Here is a 16,497-nt window from a genome sequence, read left to right as displayed (position 1 = left end):
ACTGAGCCACCCAGGTGCCCCTATTTTTTTTTTTTTTTTAAGATTTTATTTATTTATTTATTTATTTATTTATTTATTTTTTAAAGAAGGGTATGTGGACAATATCTACCAATGATTCGTATTTATGCTATCTACCCTTTTAATGTTTATTTATTTTTGGGACAGAGAGAGACAGAGCATGAACGGGGGAGGGGCAGAGAGAGAGGGAGACACAGAATTGGAAACAGGCTCCAGGCTCTGAGCCATCAGCCCAGAGCCTGACACGGGGCTCGAACTCACGGACCGCGAGATCGTGACCTGGCTGAAGTCAGACGCTTAACCGACTGCGCCACCCAGGCGCCACTAAGATTTTATTTTTAAGTAATCTCTACACCCAATAGGGGGCTTGAACTCACAACCCGAGGTCAAATATCACATGCTTCACCAACTGAGCCAGCCAGGCACCCCAACTGTTTGTCTATTAAATGCTCCTCTGCCAGAACCTGAGTCACAAGAGTAGGAACATTTCAGTTCTGTCCTTCCTAGGCCCTGGTGCCTGGCACACACTAGATGCTGTCTGTGTACAATAAATGTCTGACAGAGAGAAACATGAGCCAGAGTGTGCAGGCCAGAACAGTTGGGGGAGTGAGAGAGGGAGACTAATAGGCAGGTCGTGTTTCACACTGGTGCAGCGTGAGACAGAAAAGAATGTTGCCAAGTGTCCCAGAAGCTGGACAGGAATCAGGCACTGAGTGCCTTGTATTCTGATTAGCTGGGACGTTTCTTCTTTCTCTTATTGCATGGAAAACTCACGGAAGGGTTTTAAGTTGGGAGGTAACATAATTGGAGGTGAAAATACCAGCCAACCACAGGATGGAGGCAGGTGGACAAGACTGGAGGCAAGTAGTTATGAGGCTGTGGCCATAAGATGTCTCTGGAGGGAAACTGAGGAAGGGAACTGGATGGCCAAGGGGCACGGGCAGAAGAGACATTTCACTGCATGTTCTTTGTACCTGTGGAAAATTTGAAGCATGTGAGTGTACTACTTGGTCAAAAAATCATTTTAATTTTTTTTTTTTTTATGTTAGAGAGAGGGAGAGAGTGAGTAGGGTAGAGGGGCAGAGCAAGACAGAGAGAGAGAGAGAGAGAGAGAGAGAGAGGATCCCAAGCAGGCTCCACACTCAGTGCGGAGTCCAATGCAGGGCTCGATCCCATGACCCTGGGATCATGACCTGAGCTGAAATCAAGAGTAGGATGTTCAACTGACTGAGCCACCCAGGTGCCCATCAGAAAGTCATTTTAAAGACTGAACATCAAAAAAAAAAAAAAAAAGACTGAACATCTACTCAAGACATGATGTCTGTAACATTTGACTTTTTTGTATTATAAACCAATGTTGACCCCTTAAAGTAGATGAGATGATATATAAAAGTAAAAATAATAAAAAATAGGATCCCCTATAGTTTCTTCTACCTGAAAGTGAGTAATGATAGAAACCCTCCCTGTGTCCCCACCTAAAGCTGCTGAAAGATAATCTGGATGAGGGCTACAGGAGAGGCCTAGCCCTTGGTGGGATTGCTGGAGTGAACAAATCAAAATACAGGACCCCTGTTAAAGTAGAATTTCAGACAAACAATGGGTAATTTTTAAGTATAAGTATATTCTAAATATGACATGGGACATACATTTAAAAAGTCTTTATTGTTCCCTGAAATTTAAATTTTCCTGGATTTTATCTGGCAACCCTATACCCTGGCCTTTCTTCTCCCTCAGCCCATACTACTGGTCCTTCTGCCAATTTTTATTTTAAATCCTCATCTGAATGATTTTTCTTAAAAGCCATTCAAATTTGTTTTACTTATTTATTTAAAAAATGTTTTAAACGTTTATTTATTTTTGAGAGAAAGAGACATAGAGGGAAAGAGACAGAGAACGAGCAGATGAGGGGCGGAGAGAGGGAGACAGAATCTGAAGCAGGCTCCAGGCACTGAGCTGTCAGCACAGAGCCTGATGTGGGGCTCAAACCCACGAACTGTGAGATCATGACCTGAGCCAAAGTCAGATGCTTAATCGACTGAGCCACCTAGGTGCCCCTCAAATCTGTTTTAAAAATTGCCACCAGACTTTTCTGCAGGGTCTCTGGCCTCACACAATGCTGCCCCTGGCTCCACTGGCCCAGCACACAGCAGACCCCAGCATACCTGGTGTCTGCCGAGTGAGGTGAGTGGAGAAAGCAGGTCAGGCAGCTCTGGACAGGCCCTGAGGACTGGTCCTGGTGATGGGCCCTGGTAATTGAGCCTGGATACTGGGCACTGGGTTTCAAGCACAGGGTATCATGTCCTGGCTCTGAGTGCTGGACTCTGGGTCTTGGAAACCAGGACCAGGGAGAAGGCCAGGAGTTCTTGGTCACTGGGCAAAGGGAACTTCAGCTCAGCAGCAGTTGTGAGCCTGGTGTCCCTTACTGTCTAGGGTGGGGCTGGGGATGAGGAGCTGCCCAGCCCCCAGCTGTTTTGTAACAGCTGCTGGACCAGGCTAGACGGGAAATTTAAGGAGCTGGGGGTGGGGTAGGGAAAAAGGGATCAGTGGACAGGGCAAGGCCACTTGGGCAGACTGACTTAGGTCCCAGGCCCGAGGGTGAGAGCAGGCTGGAGCTCCAGATCTCTCGGAGACACAGAGGGGCCCGAGGAGCAAAAACAGGATGGGCGGTAGGGAGAGTGGGAACTTTTAGGCTCCCCTGTCTGTCCACCCTCCCTCTTTGCCAGCCTCCTGGCTCAGCTCCCAGGCCAAGGCAGCTGGAGTGATTAGTGTGGGCCGAGGGAGTAGGAATGCCAGAGGCTTGTCTCATGTCTCAGAACACGGGGATCCAGCAGAGCAGATGGCACAACTGAGATGAGAAAGAGTGGCCATGAGATAAGAAGAGATAAACAGGGCGGACACCAGAGACAGACCAGAGAAGCAGGGCGAGACACAGAGTGAGAGACTCAACTCTACATAGAGAAATTGGTGGTGGAGGGACGCATTGACAGACCTTCTCTCTGTCTCTTCCTAAGCCCTGCCAGGTCTGAGTGTCTCGCCTCTGTGTCCTCTATCCCTAGGTTTCTCAACCTCAGTCCTGTTGATGTTTGGGGCAGGACAGTTCTCTGATAGTCGGTGGGAGGAGGCTGTCGTGTGTATTGTAGGATAGTTAGCTGCTGCTAAGTCCCTCAGCCTGCCAGATGCTAGTACACCCTTCCCCCCAGGTTGTGACCACCAAAAATGTCTCCAGATCTTGCCAAATGTTCCCTGGGGAAGGGATGAATCACTATATTGTACACCTGAAACTAATATTACACTGTATGTTAACTGGAATTTGAATCAAACCTTAAAACAAAACAAAACAAAACAAATGTTCCCTGGGGAGGAAATGCCCCTGGCTAACAATCTTCCCTGTTCCCAACTAGATAACCATGTGCTGGAGAAGAACCAACTCCTGGTTTCTGGCTGGTTCTCCCATCAGCCCTTGTGCTGCCCCCTTCCCCCCCAGCATGGCTTCAACTGCCTGCCTCGGAAGCCAGAGAAACTGAGACCAAAGCAGCAATGAATTTGGGGCGGCTGGGTGGCTCAGTCCGGTATAGTGTCCGACTTGAGCTCAGGTCGTGATTTCACGGCTCGTGAGTTCAAGCCCCACGTCGGGCTCTGTGCTGACAGCTCAGAGTTTGGAGCCTGCTTTGGATTCTGTCTCCTCTTTCTGCCCCTCTCCCTGCTCATGGTCTGTTTCTGTCTCTCCAAAATGAATAAATGTCAAAAAAAAAATTTAAAGCAGTAGTGAACAGAGTCCCTGCCCTCATGGCATTCCTGGTCCTATTCCATCCAGAAGGTACCACAGGTGTGCCTTGGGTGTGCAAGAGGGTGCTTTGAGTGGGTGTGCACCCTTGTCTTGGTAGGAGGAGGGAGACGTGAGCCCCCAAGTACATCTGGACTAGGCACTTGTAGCAAGTATGCATGTTACCCGCAATGCTCCGATGTAAGATATGTCACCTTTATTTATTTCTCTATATCACATTATCTGCTCTAACCCCCTGCCCCACCCCCACCCCTCAGCCAGGCTGGTGGGAAATTCAATCACAGTAATATTTGGGGAATCCTCTACCCAGTGGTGTGCCGGTAAATGTCTACAAACAGCTTGGGGGGAGGGGTGGCGTTAGGAAGAGACTTAATTTGTAACATTTGCCTATTTTCGTGGTATAAATAGTGCCACCACAGCAGATTTCTAGTTGCCAACATGATGTCACCGGAAGTGTTGTGTAGATGTGCACCATCGTGCCACGTTTCCACCCTACAGATGTGAATAGCCCAGGAGCACAGATGATAGCAGAATGCAGTGAAATGATTAGGAAGTGATGCACTTCGAATGTTATTACCTTTGAATACACTTTTTTTTTTTAATTTCTTAAAGTTTTATTTATTTATTTTGAGAGAGAGAGAGAGTGAGCATGAGCTGGGGAGGTGCAGAGAGAGAGGGAGAGAGAGGGTCCACACTGCCAGCACAGAGCCTGTCTCAGGACTCCAGCTCATGAATTGTGAGATCATGACTTGAGCAGAAACCAGGAGTCGGACGCTTAACCGACTAAACCACCCAGGTGCCTCAAATAGACTTAAAAAATTTTTTTTAAATGTTTATTTATTTTTGAGAGAGAGAGAGAGTGTGAGCAGGGGAGGGGCAGACAGAGAGGGAGACACAGAATCCGAAGCAGCTCCAGGCTCTGAGCTGTCAGCACAGAGCCGGACGCGGGGCTCGAACTCATGGACTGTGAGATCGTGACCTGAGCTGAAGTCGGACGCTTAACTGACTGAGCCACCCAGGCACCCCTCAAATACACTTTCTTTAACTGCAAGGTTATATAATTTAATTTTTGATAATGTCCCCATCCCTCCTAAGCACTATTCCTGAGGGTGTGTCCAGTCTAGAACGTTCAGGAGAGGACTCTGATTAGCAATTAACTTTGCTCTATCCTCATGAATCTGCTTGGCTTTGCCACAGTGGTCTTTGGCTCTGATTCCCAAACCACCACACTCAGCACACACATGCACACCCATCCTTCCCCGGAAACAGTAGCTCTGCAGGCCCATCAGAGGTCCTGGGAGATCTGAGCAGGAGTGCTGCAACGTTGCTATTATTCAAGGAAGCATCACAGCTTCAGCAAAGACACCCAGACCCCTGTTCACTTTCTCAGGCTTGGGAAGCCTCTCCCCACCTCCTCTGATGGGCCACTTCCCCCCTCCCAAGCCTGGGAGCCCTGCACTCTGGAATAACCCAGTCCCATGTCTCCTAGAGCCCGGCCTCGGTAAACAAAAGCCCTGGCTGAGGGATGTCTTGTGGTGCCTGGCAACCTCGGCTTTTGGCCTTAACAGCCTCAGTCCCCACCCTCCAGGCAAAAAGGAGGAAACCTACCCACCAAAATGCAAATTACAACCTCTGCCTTGTAGTCAGACCACTGTGCTGGCAACAACCAGCTGAGGCACTGAAGGAAGCAAAAGGAAGAGTTGATGATACAAAAGAAGAGATTCTAGCTAGACTTCAAGAGAGACCTCCTGACCTGCCTGGAGGGAATTAAACACAGACACTGTGAGGGTAAGAGTCTCCCCTCCGGGCTGCCCCAGCAACCACTCAAAGTTGACATGGGCTTCCAAGCTCACATAACATCCTCTGATGGCTCCCTATCAACGCAGGATGAAGTCAGATTAACACCTGAGTGCCTGGGCGCTGGGTGGCTCAGTCCATTAAGCATCCAACTCTTGGTTTTGGCTCAGGTCGTGGTCTCCCATTTTGTGAGTTTGAGCCCCGAATCAGGCTCTGCACTGACAGTGCAAATGTCTCCTCTTTGGGAAACCTTCCCTGCCTCTCCAAGGCCGTTGGTGAAACTGAAGACCCCTGGGGCAAGGCTTATACTGTATCTCATCTGCATATTTTGTATACCTTCCTATCTCATAAATGGGGCAGGAATTCAGTCAAGACTTTATTTTATTTATATTGAGAACTGCTGTGGCAATCTCTGTGCTAGGGGAACACAGAGGACACAGGATGCAATATATAGTCCAGTTTGGTCAGAAGAATGAATGAATGGAAGCTGGTACAAATGGTAGTGTTGGGGTTTGAGAGTGATATTTACAACCCCTCCACCAAGTTCAAACCAACCGAGTGGTGTCCACATAGGCCAGTTGAGACAGTAGGATGGAGAGCCAAATGAGCTTTATTGCTAGTTGCTCATATTTGGACATAAGCTCAAATACTTTCCCCTCCCACGTCTGGCCCTCAGGAAGAACCACCCAAGGGGGAGTCTGGGCCAGCAGGACAGACATACCTACCCAGTCCTTGGGCTAATTAACACTGAGAGTGGGATCAGAGAGGTGGATCTGCAGACCTGCCTCTAGAAATCTGATTCAAGCGCTGGCCTGTATTCACCACGTAAAGGACAGAAGTAGGAGGGTCTGAAAAGGGAGGGGAGCCCAGGTCTTATTTGCCTGTCGAAGCTTCTCTCAGTCTCAACCATCCCACAAAATATTCCTTCTCCTCAGGGAGGAGCAAGTGATTGAGAAGGGGAACGGTAAGGAGAAGCTCTCTGCAGTCTCTCTTATAAGGGAGATTTATGAAGGCTCCAACCACCATGACCTAATCACCTCCCAAAGGCCTCACTTCCAGATACTAGCACCTTGGGGATTAGGTTTCAACATATGAATGGAGGGGGCACATTCAACCTGTAGCAGCAGGTATGAAGGCCCCACCCCTATACCAACTGAATCAGAATTTCCAGGAGATGCAGCCTAGACTTGTACATTAAAAAAATAAAATAAAAATCCCTAGTTGATTTAATGTCAAGTAGGTGGAGAACCTCTGATTTATAGAAGAGTCAGCCTTGGAAACAGAAGGATGGGGGCCTTTGTTGGTGGTTCTCAAACTTGTCTGCACGTTGGAACCACCTGTGGAAACTTCAAAACTCATGATGCCTGTGTCCCACCTCCAAAGATTGTGTTTGCTTGGCCTGGGATGTGGTCTGGGTGTTGGAAGTTTTAAAATATCCTGAGAAGATTCCAATGTGCAGACAAGTTTGGGAAACACTGGACTAGAATATTCCCTGATGGTAGATCCTAGCCAAATGGCTAAGGACTAACCATCTGCTTAAGCTCAGCCATGAAGGGTTTCCTTTTGCCAATGATCAACAGGAAAACAAGCAACTGTTCCCCTGACCAGAGTGTTTGGTTTGGTTCTTCTGCAGAGATGGAGGTGAAGTTTCTTTGGCTGGTCTGAACAGTAGCAAAGATAACTGTTTCTCTTTTCCACAGGCGGCCCTTCAAGCTTAGAGGGTCACACACTGGTGCTGGTCTCAGTTTCTTCTGTTTTCCCTTCCCAGCTTCCTCCTTGCCCTGACAGCCTCTTGTATACAATAGAAAGCTCCAACAGCTTCTCTCTGTTAGTCATGACTCCAGTTTAGAACCCAACTCAAACCAATTCATGTTTTGGTTCGTGCATGGAAAAGTCCAGAGGCGCTAACTTCAGAGATGGCTAAATTCAAAGGCTCAACTGGTATAGCCAGTTCCAACTGGAATATGATGTAGGAAGCAAAGGCAAAAGAAAAACAAATTGGGGCGCCTGGGTGGCTTGGTGGGTTAAGCGTCCGACTTCAGCTCAGGTCGTGATCTCACGGTCCGTGAGTTCGAGCCCCGCGTCGGGCTCTGTGCTGACCGCTCAGAGCCTGGAGCCTGTTTCAGATTCTGTGTCTGAAACTGCCTCTCCCTCTGCCCCTCCCCTGTTCATGCTCTGTCTCTCTCTGTCTCAAAAATAAATAAACGTTAAAAAAAAAGAAAAAAAAAGAAAAACAAATTAAATTTCATTACAACTTATAGTCTATTGACGAGTTCTTTAAAAAAATTTTTTTATGTTTATTTATTTTTGAGAGTGTCAGTGGAGGGAGGGGCAGAGAGAGAAGGAGACACGGAATCTGAAGCAGGCTCCAAGCTCAGAGCAGTCAGCACAGAGCCTGACGCAGGGATTGATCTCAAGAACCATGAGATCACGACCTGAGCCGAAGTCGGAAGCTTAACCAACTGACCCACCCAGGCGCCCCACAGGTCCTTGAGACAGGCAGAGTGACCTTCCTCTGGGAACTCAGCTGCCTCGATGATGACACTTTCCTAAGGGCAAAAAGCAATCTTAACGTTATCTCAGCCTCCAGGATCCTGTAAGTCTCCTTTAATACATAAAAATTCCTTTGGAAACTTCTTTATCTCTACCTCCCAAGTACACGTTAGCAATCATCCTCCAAGCATATGGCCCACTGATATACATCTGAAGGGTCTCATGACTAAGATTTTATTAGACAGTGATAAATAACCTTTTCCTAACAACAGCTAGCCCCCTCAAGGTCCTGGAAACCTTCTGAAATTCCTTAGAGACTTAGGCCATCCCTATCCCCCTCCCAACCTGAAAGTAGGTAATCAGTTATCCGTCATAACCCCAGTGCAGCTCTTTCTGCCCAGGGGTCCTGTCCCTGTGTTTTAATAAAACCACCTTTTTTTTTTTTTTTTTTTTTTTTTTTACCAAAGATGTTTCAAGAATTCTTTCTTGGCTGTTAGCTCCGAACCCCACCATTTCCACATCAGAATTTGTCTTTCTCAACTCATGGCTCTGCTTTCCAATCGTGTTGGCTTCATTCTCAGGAAGGCTCTCTCCAAATCGTGGTGAAGATGACATTAACAAGTCCAGGCTGCTCCTCTTCTGGTTTAGCAATCCCAGAAAAAAAAGAGGGCTCTTTTCTCAGGGTTCCAGCATGGGTGTCAGGCTGATGTTAATTCCCTCTGTTAGCCTGGTTTGAGCTACCCGCCAATCATTGTGGCCAAAGGAATGAAATGTGCTGATCAACCAGAGTCACCTGCTCATCTTGGAGTCAGAGTGGGGGTGGGAAGGCTTCTCAGAGGATTATCAGAGTGCTTTTACCAGAGGAGGAGGAATGGAAGGGGGCTGAGCAGCCATAGCAACTGATAGTCACTCTATTTGCTCCCAGGTTAGGAGGAGATGTACAGAAATCACAACAACGTAAGATAGAATTTGACAAATGCAGAGTAGGTGTTGGGGGACTCTTGATGGAGAGGGACTAGAACCGATGAGATAAAGCCTTTGATAGGTTGGGCCATTGGGAAAGAAGGGGGCAGGAAGGAGGCAGGAAGTCCAGAGGATGGTCAAGACAAGCACGCATGACTGGAATGCTGGGTTGAAAGCTGAGGCTGGTGAGGACATGGAGGCCAGATGGGGGAAGACCTTGGGCTTGCCCTTCATCCCAATGTCAATGGACAGCCTCTGAAAGTGAAAGTGAAAGTGAAACTGGAAAGACAGTTGGGAGATTAGACCACGTGGGGATGTAGACCACATTGAGGATTTAGGGTTTGATCCTGAAAGCACTGAAGCCAGAGAACAATACAATGAGGGTTGGGCTTGAGAGACAGCTTTCTGACTACCTTCTGAAGCAGGGCCTGGATGGAGAGTAGGAGGAGGCAGGAGGCAGGGAGGCCAGGGAAGAGCTTTTAATCAGAGCCAACACTTATTTACTCCTTACTCTGGCCCAGATACTATTCTAATCACTTCGCAGGTGTTGGGACATGTCAAGGCTTGGAACGGGGTGGCAGGGGATTTAAAAGATGTTTTGGGGGCAGAATACACTGGACTTTGATGCCATATGGTGGATGAGGTAGAAAGAGAAAGCCAGGATTCCTCTAAGATTTTGAACCTGGGTGATCAGAATGTTAGAGGATACCCTATAAGAAACAGAAAGAAGAACCAAGAAAAGTCCATAGGCATATACTGCTGCCAATTCTGTGTCTAGACGGCTGCTGGCCTCTAGGAAGACAAAGAACAAGCTCATTGTTGTCTTCTGGGAGATGGCTCTCTGCTGGAGACACAGGCATGTAATGGATGATTCCAATATATTGTGCTGGGTGTGGGCAGACTTGTACAAGCAGAGTAGGAAGGAGGCAGTAACAGCACTTCCATTCACACAGTTGCTCCAACTGGAAAAGGAGACTTGAATTCTCCCTCCCTCTCTCATTCAGTCAATCATCAAGACCAGTAGGTTTGATTTCCAAAATATCTTTTATTTTTTTTAAGAGAGAGAGAGCACGAGTTGGGGAAAGGAGCAGAGGGAGAGAGAGAGAGAATCCTAAGCAGGCTCCAACCTCAGTATGGAGCCCCACATGGGGCTTGATCCCATGACCCTGGGATCATGACCTGAGCCAAAATCAAGAGTCAGACGTCAACTGACTGAGCCACCAAGGCACCCCTTCTAAATATCTTTTTTTTTTTTACAGTGTTATGATTTTATTCATAAAACACAGAAATAGGAAAAAAATTTACAATGTTAAAAGTCAAGATAATTATCAGTTTTGAGAGAAAGATTACAGTGGTGACTAAGAGGTACCATGAAGATACAAAGTTTCTGCAGCATAGGTAATTCCCTCTTTTTTTTTTTTTTTTTGGTTTTTATTTTTTACCTCTTTATTTTTATTTTTTTAATATATGAGATTTACTGTCAAATTGGTTTCCATACAACACCCAGTGCTCATCCCAAAAGATGCCCTTTTCAATACCCATCACCCACCCTCCCCTCCCTCCCACCCCCCATCAACCTTCAGTTTGTTCTCAGTTTTTAAGAGTCTCTTATGCTTTGGCTCTCTCCCACTCTAACCTCTTTTTTTTTTTTTCCCCTTCCCCTCCCCCATGGGTTTCTGTTAAGTTTCTCAGGATCCACATAAAATTCCCTCTTTTTTTTTTAAATTTATTTTTAAATTTACATTCAAGTTAGTTAGCATATAGTGCAATAATGATTTCAGGAGTAGATTCTAGTGATTCATCCCCTATGTGTAACACCCAGTACTTATCCCAACAATTGTCTTCCTTAATGCCCCTTCCCCATTTATCCCATCTCCCCACCCACAACTCCTCTAGCAACCCTCAGTTTGTTCTCTGTATCTAAGAGTCTCTTATGGGGGTGCCTGGGTGGCTCAGTCAGTTAAGCATCCGACTTCAGCTCAGGTCCTGACCTCACAGTTCGTGAGCTTGAGCCCCGCATCAGGCTCTGTGCTGACAGTTCAGAACCTGGCGCCTGCTTCAGATTCTGTGTCTCCCTCCTTCACTACCCCTCCCCCATTCTCTCTCTCTTTTTCAAAAATAAATAAACATTAAAAAAATTAAAAAAAAAAGAGTCTCTTATGTTTTGTTCCTCTCCTTGTTTTTATATTATTTTTGCTTCCCTTCCCTTATGTTCATGTTTTGTATCTTAAATTCCTCATATGAGTGAAGTCATATATTTCATATATTTGTCTTTCTCTGACTAATTTAGCTTAGCATAATACCCTCTAGTCCCATCCACGTAGTTACAAATGGCAAAATTTCATTCTTCTTGATTGTCGAGTAATACTCCATTGTATATATATACCACATCTTCTTTATCCATTCATCCGTCTATGGACATTTGGGCTCTTTCCATACTTTGGCTATTGTCGATGGCACTGCTATAAACATTGGGGTGCATGTGCCCCTTTGAAACAGCATACCTGCATCCCTTGGATAAATATCTAGTAGTGCAATTGCTGGGTCGTAGGGTAGTTCTATTCTTAATATTTTGAGGAACCTCCATACTGTTTTCCAGAGGGGCTGCACCAGTTTGCATTCCCACCAGCAGTGCAAAAGAGACCCTCTTTCTTTTCATCCTCACCAACATCTGTTTTTGCGTGAGTTGTTAATTTTAGCCATTCCGAATAGTTGTGAGGTTGTATCTTGTTGTGGTTTTAATTTGTATTTCCCTGATGATGAGTGATGTTGAGCGTTTTTTCATGCGTCAGTTTGACATCTGGATGTCTTCTTTGGAGAAGTGTCTATTTATGTCTTTTGCCCATTTCTTCACTGGATTATTTGTTTTTTCGGTGTTGAGTTTGAAAAGTTCTTTATAGATTTTGGATACTAACCCTTTATCCAATATGTCATTTGCAAATATCTTTCCCCATTCTGTCTCTTGCCTTTTAGTTTTACTGATTGTTTCCTTCGCTGTGCAGAAGCTTTTTATTTTGATGAGGTCCCAATAGTTCATTTTTGCTTTTGTTTCCCTTGCCTCTGAAGATGTGTTGAGTAAGAATTTGCTGCGGCCGAGGTCAAAGAGGTTTTTGCCTGCTTTCTCCTGTAGGGTTTTGATGGCTTTCTGTTTTACATTTAGGTCTTTCATCCATTTTGAGTTTATTTTTGTGTATGGTGTAAGAAAGTGGCCCAGGTTCATTTTTCTGTGTGCCGCTGTCCAGTTTTCCCAGCACCATTTGCTGAAGAGACTATTTTTATTTCATTGGATATTTTTTCCTGCTTTGTCAAAGATTAGTTGGCCATACGTTTGTGGGTCCATTTCTGGGTTCTCTATTCTGTTCCGTTGATCTGAGTGTCTGTTTTAGTGTCAGTATCATACTGTCTTCATGATCACAGCTTTGGAATACATCATGAAGTCCTGTATTGTGATGCCTCCAGCTTTGGTTTTCTTTTTCAGCAGTGCTTTGGCTGTTTGGGGTCTTTTCTGGTTCCATACAAATTTTGGGATTATTTGTTCTAGCTCTGTGAAGAATGCTGGTGTTATTTTGATAGGGATTGTATTGAATATGTAGATTGTTTGGGGTAGTATGACGTTGTAACAATATTTGTTCTTCCCCTCCTAAATATCTTTTGGGCATCTTTTGAATATGTTTACTTTTTCTTCATCCCCACTGAAAACACATTAGATCAAGACATTTTATCTTCTCGCTTGAACTACCGTAGTATGACTTCCTAATTGGTCTCTCCACTTTCATTCTGGTTTGCCCTAATCCATTCTCACACTGTGCCAGAATAATCCTTTACAGAAGGAAATCTGAGTCCCTCCCCTGCTTATAAATCTCTCAATAGCTTCCCATTGCTCTCAGAATAAAATCCAATATCCTCAACATGGCCAATCAGACCCAGCAGGATATGGCTGGTTAGGACCTCATCAGGCTTATTGTGTTTTAGTTCCTATTACACTCAGTGTGTAGGCCTAACAATATTTACGATGTGCCAAGTTCCTTCAGGTCACAGGGCTTTCCCACATGCCTTTCCTTTTGTCTGTAATGTGCTTCCCTAGTTCTTGGCCTGGTTGATTACAAGTTTATGAGTCACTTCCTCAGTGAAGCCTCCTCTGACCTTCTAGCCTAGGTCAAGATCTCTAGATTCCATGTCAGAATCAGCTTTTTCTAAAAGAAAAAGAAAAAAAAAAATAATCAGCTTTTTCTATAAAGGGCAGATAATAAATATTTTAGGCTTTGCAGGTCACAGAATGTCAAAACTACTCAATTCTGTGTCGTAACAGCCATAGATAATACATAATGAACGAATGAATGCTGAACTTTGAATTTCATATGTACTTTTCACATGTCACAAAATATTAGTCTTCTTTTGATTTTTTACAACCATTTAAAAATGTAAAAACAGGGGCACCTGGGTGGCTCAGTTGGGTAAGCATCTGACTCTTGATTTCAGCTCAGGCCACAATCTCGAGGTTCATGAGTTTGAGCCCCGCATTCGGCTCTGTGCTGACAGTGTGGAGACTGCTTGGGACTCTCTCTCTCTCTGCCCCTCCCTTGGTCACACTTGCTCTCTCTCTCTCAAAATAAATGAATAAAAAAAAAAAAAAGAACTTAAAAAAATGTAAAAACAGTTCCTAGCTTCTGGCCATCCAAAACAGGAGGAGGGCTAGAATTGGCTTGTAGCCTATCATTTGCCAACCCCTGTTCTATGTTGTCAATGGCATGTATCACATACTTTCCTGTGTTGCACTTATCACAGTGATAATTAATCATGCATGCAGTAGACTTTTTTTTTTTTGCAATGGACTTAAAATTTTTTTTAATGTTTATTTATTTTGAGAGAGAGAGAGCACGCATGGACACATGCCAGAACTAGTGCAAGCAGGGGAGGGGTACAAAGAGAGAGAGAGAGAGGGAGACAGAGAATCCTAAGTAGTTTCCATGCTGCCAGTGCAAATCCCTATGCCAGGGTCGATCCCAGGAACTGTGAGATCATGACCTGAGCTGAAACCAAGAGTCAGACTTTTTTTTTTTTTTAAAGACACTTGATGCAAGAATATTCTTTTGAATTTTTAAAATGCTTATTTATTTATTTAAAAAAATTTTTTTTAAAATTTTTTTTCCAACATTTTTAATTTATTTTTGGGACAGAAAGAGACAGAGCATGAACGGGGGAGGGGCAGAGAGAGAGGGAGACACAGAATCGGAAACAGGCTCCAGGCTCTGAGCCATCAGCCCAGAGCCCGACGCGGGGCTCGAACTCACGGACCGCGAGATCGTGACCTGGCTGAAGTCGGACGCTTAACCGACTGCGCCACCCAGGCGCCCCAATTTATTTTAAAATTATTTTTAATGTTTGTTTATTTTTGAGGGAGAGACAGAGCATGAGCAGGGGAAGGGCAGAGAGGGAATCTGAAGCAGGCTCCAGGTTCTGAGCTATCAGCATAGAGCCTGATGTGAGGCTTGAGCTTGCACACCCATGAGATCATGACCTGAGCCGAAGTTGGATGCTTAACTGAGCCACCCAGGTGCCCCAAATGTTTATTTTTTTAATAAAAAAAAAAACAAAAAACCTTTTTAAAATGTTTATTTATTTTTGAGACAGAGAGAGCACAAGTAGGGGAGAGGCAGAGAGAGAGGGAGACACAGAATTGGAAGCAGGCTCCAGGCTCTGAGCTGTCAGCATAGAGTCAAATGTGAGGCTCAAACTCACAAGCTTCAACTCACCAGCTGTGAAATCATGTCCTGAGCCAAAGTCGGTAGCTTAATGGGCTGAGCCACCCAGGTGTCCCCAAATCCTTATTTATTTTTGAGAGAGAGAGAGCACAAACTAGGGAGGGGTGGGGGGGGGTGCAGAAAATTCGAAGCAGGCTCCACGCTGTCAGCGCAGAGCCTGATACGGCTCTTGAAATCACGATTCATGAGATCGGCTCTTGAAATCACGATTCATGAGATCGTGACACGAGCTGAAGTCAGATGCTTAACCGACGGTGCCATCCAGGAGCTGCCCCCTCCCCCCAAATAATTTTTTTAAAATTAAGTAATCTCTAAGCTCAACATGGGGCTTGAACCTTGAGATCAAGAGTCACACGCTCTACCAACTGAGCTAGCCAGGGACCCCCAACAATAGATTTCTTAATGTTGTCTTTCCAGTTAGAAGTAAGCTCTGTGAAGGCATGGACCACATTTGTTTTGCTTGTCATTTTCCTCCTGAGCTTCTAGTACAAGGCCTGACTCAAATGAATGCCGTGAAAAGATGTTCTTTAAAAAAAATTTTTTTTTTTTTTTTTTTTTAGTGTTTATTTTTGAGAGAGAGAGAGTGAGCAGGGGAGTGGCAGAGAGAGATGGGGGGTAGACCAGAGGATCCAAATCGGGCTCTGTGCTGGGCAGCAGACAGCCTGACTCAGGGCTTGAACTCACGAACCATGAGATCATGACCTGAGCAGAAGTTGGATGCTTACCTGACTGAGTCACCCAGGTGCCCCTAAAATGTTCTCTTTCATGAGAGGAGCTCAAAGCTTAGTGGAGAATACAGACACATAAACAATTAACTACACAATTAGGTAATGTATTGGAGGCAAAAAGAGTTCAGTCTTCAGCAGGATTAGTTTGAGATACCAAGGTATGGGGACTCCTACACATCTGAAACAGTCTGAGTTGATGCGAACATGTTAAGGGAGTAAAACGCACAGCAGAGACAGAAAACTACCCGAGTATGCCAGATCACTCAAGGAGCGAGGAGAGGCTGAATGAAAAGAGAGGGAGGAGGCTGGAACCGTGGGGTAAGTTTTGGGCCAGGGAACGGATAGAGGTGGGAGAGAGGTAAGAAGAGATCCAACAGAGTATTTCAGAAACCAAGGGGAACGACTATGCATTTTTGTATCCCTCTAATTTACCATCGTGTTCCTAGTATTTTGCACTGGGTATGGCATGTAACAGACACTCAGAAAATCTGTGAATTGAAAATTAAGTTGAATCAGAACCTTTCAAGAAACATTACACAACATGCAGGGAAGTGCTCAAAGAAGGAAGAAAGAGTAAGCAGCCTGGAAATACTGCTGCTGAGGTCAGTAAGGGTGAGGGCTGATGTGGCACGGTCTGAAAGTTGAGTGGAGCCTGGTGAGCTTTCGTTGCAGAAAGAACAGTAGATTTCTTCAATATTTAGTCATGTTTACTTTGCCCTGGGGTTGCAGAAATCCACCAAAACCGATCTCTGTTCTCAAAGAGCTCACAGTTTGGTGGGGGAGACAAACACAGGCCTTGATAATTATAGAATAAGGTGCGAAGCTACTGTGGGAATACATATAGTGAGGAGCTTGTAAACTTGGAAGGCTTCATAGAAGAGGTGACATTTGAGCCAGTCTTTAAGGTTGGAGTTCACTAGTGCAGTAATTCTGGAGGAAACAAGCATGTGCG

The sequence above is a fragment of the Prionailurus viverrinus genome, chromosome C1, assembly GCF_022837055.1.
Source record: "Prionailurus viverrinus isolate Anna chromosome C1, UM_Priviv_1.0, whole genome shotgun sequence".
In the NCBI taxonomy this organism is placed as follows: Eukaryota; Metazoa; Chordata; class Mammalia; order Carnivora; family Felidae; genus Prionailurus; species Prionailurus viverrinus.
This window is presented reverse-complemented; position numbering follows the sequence as displayed.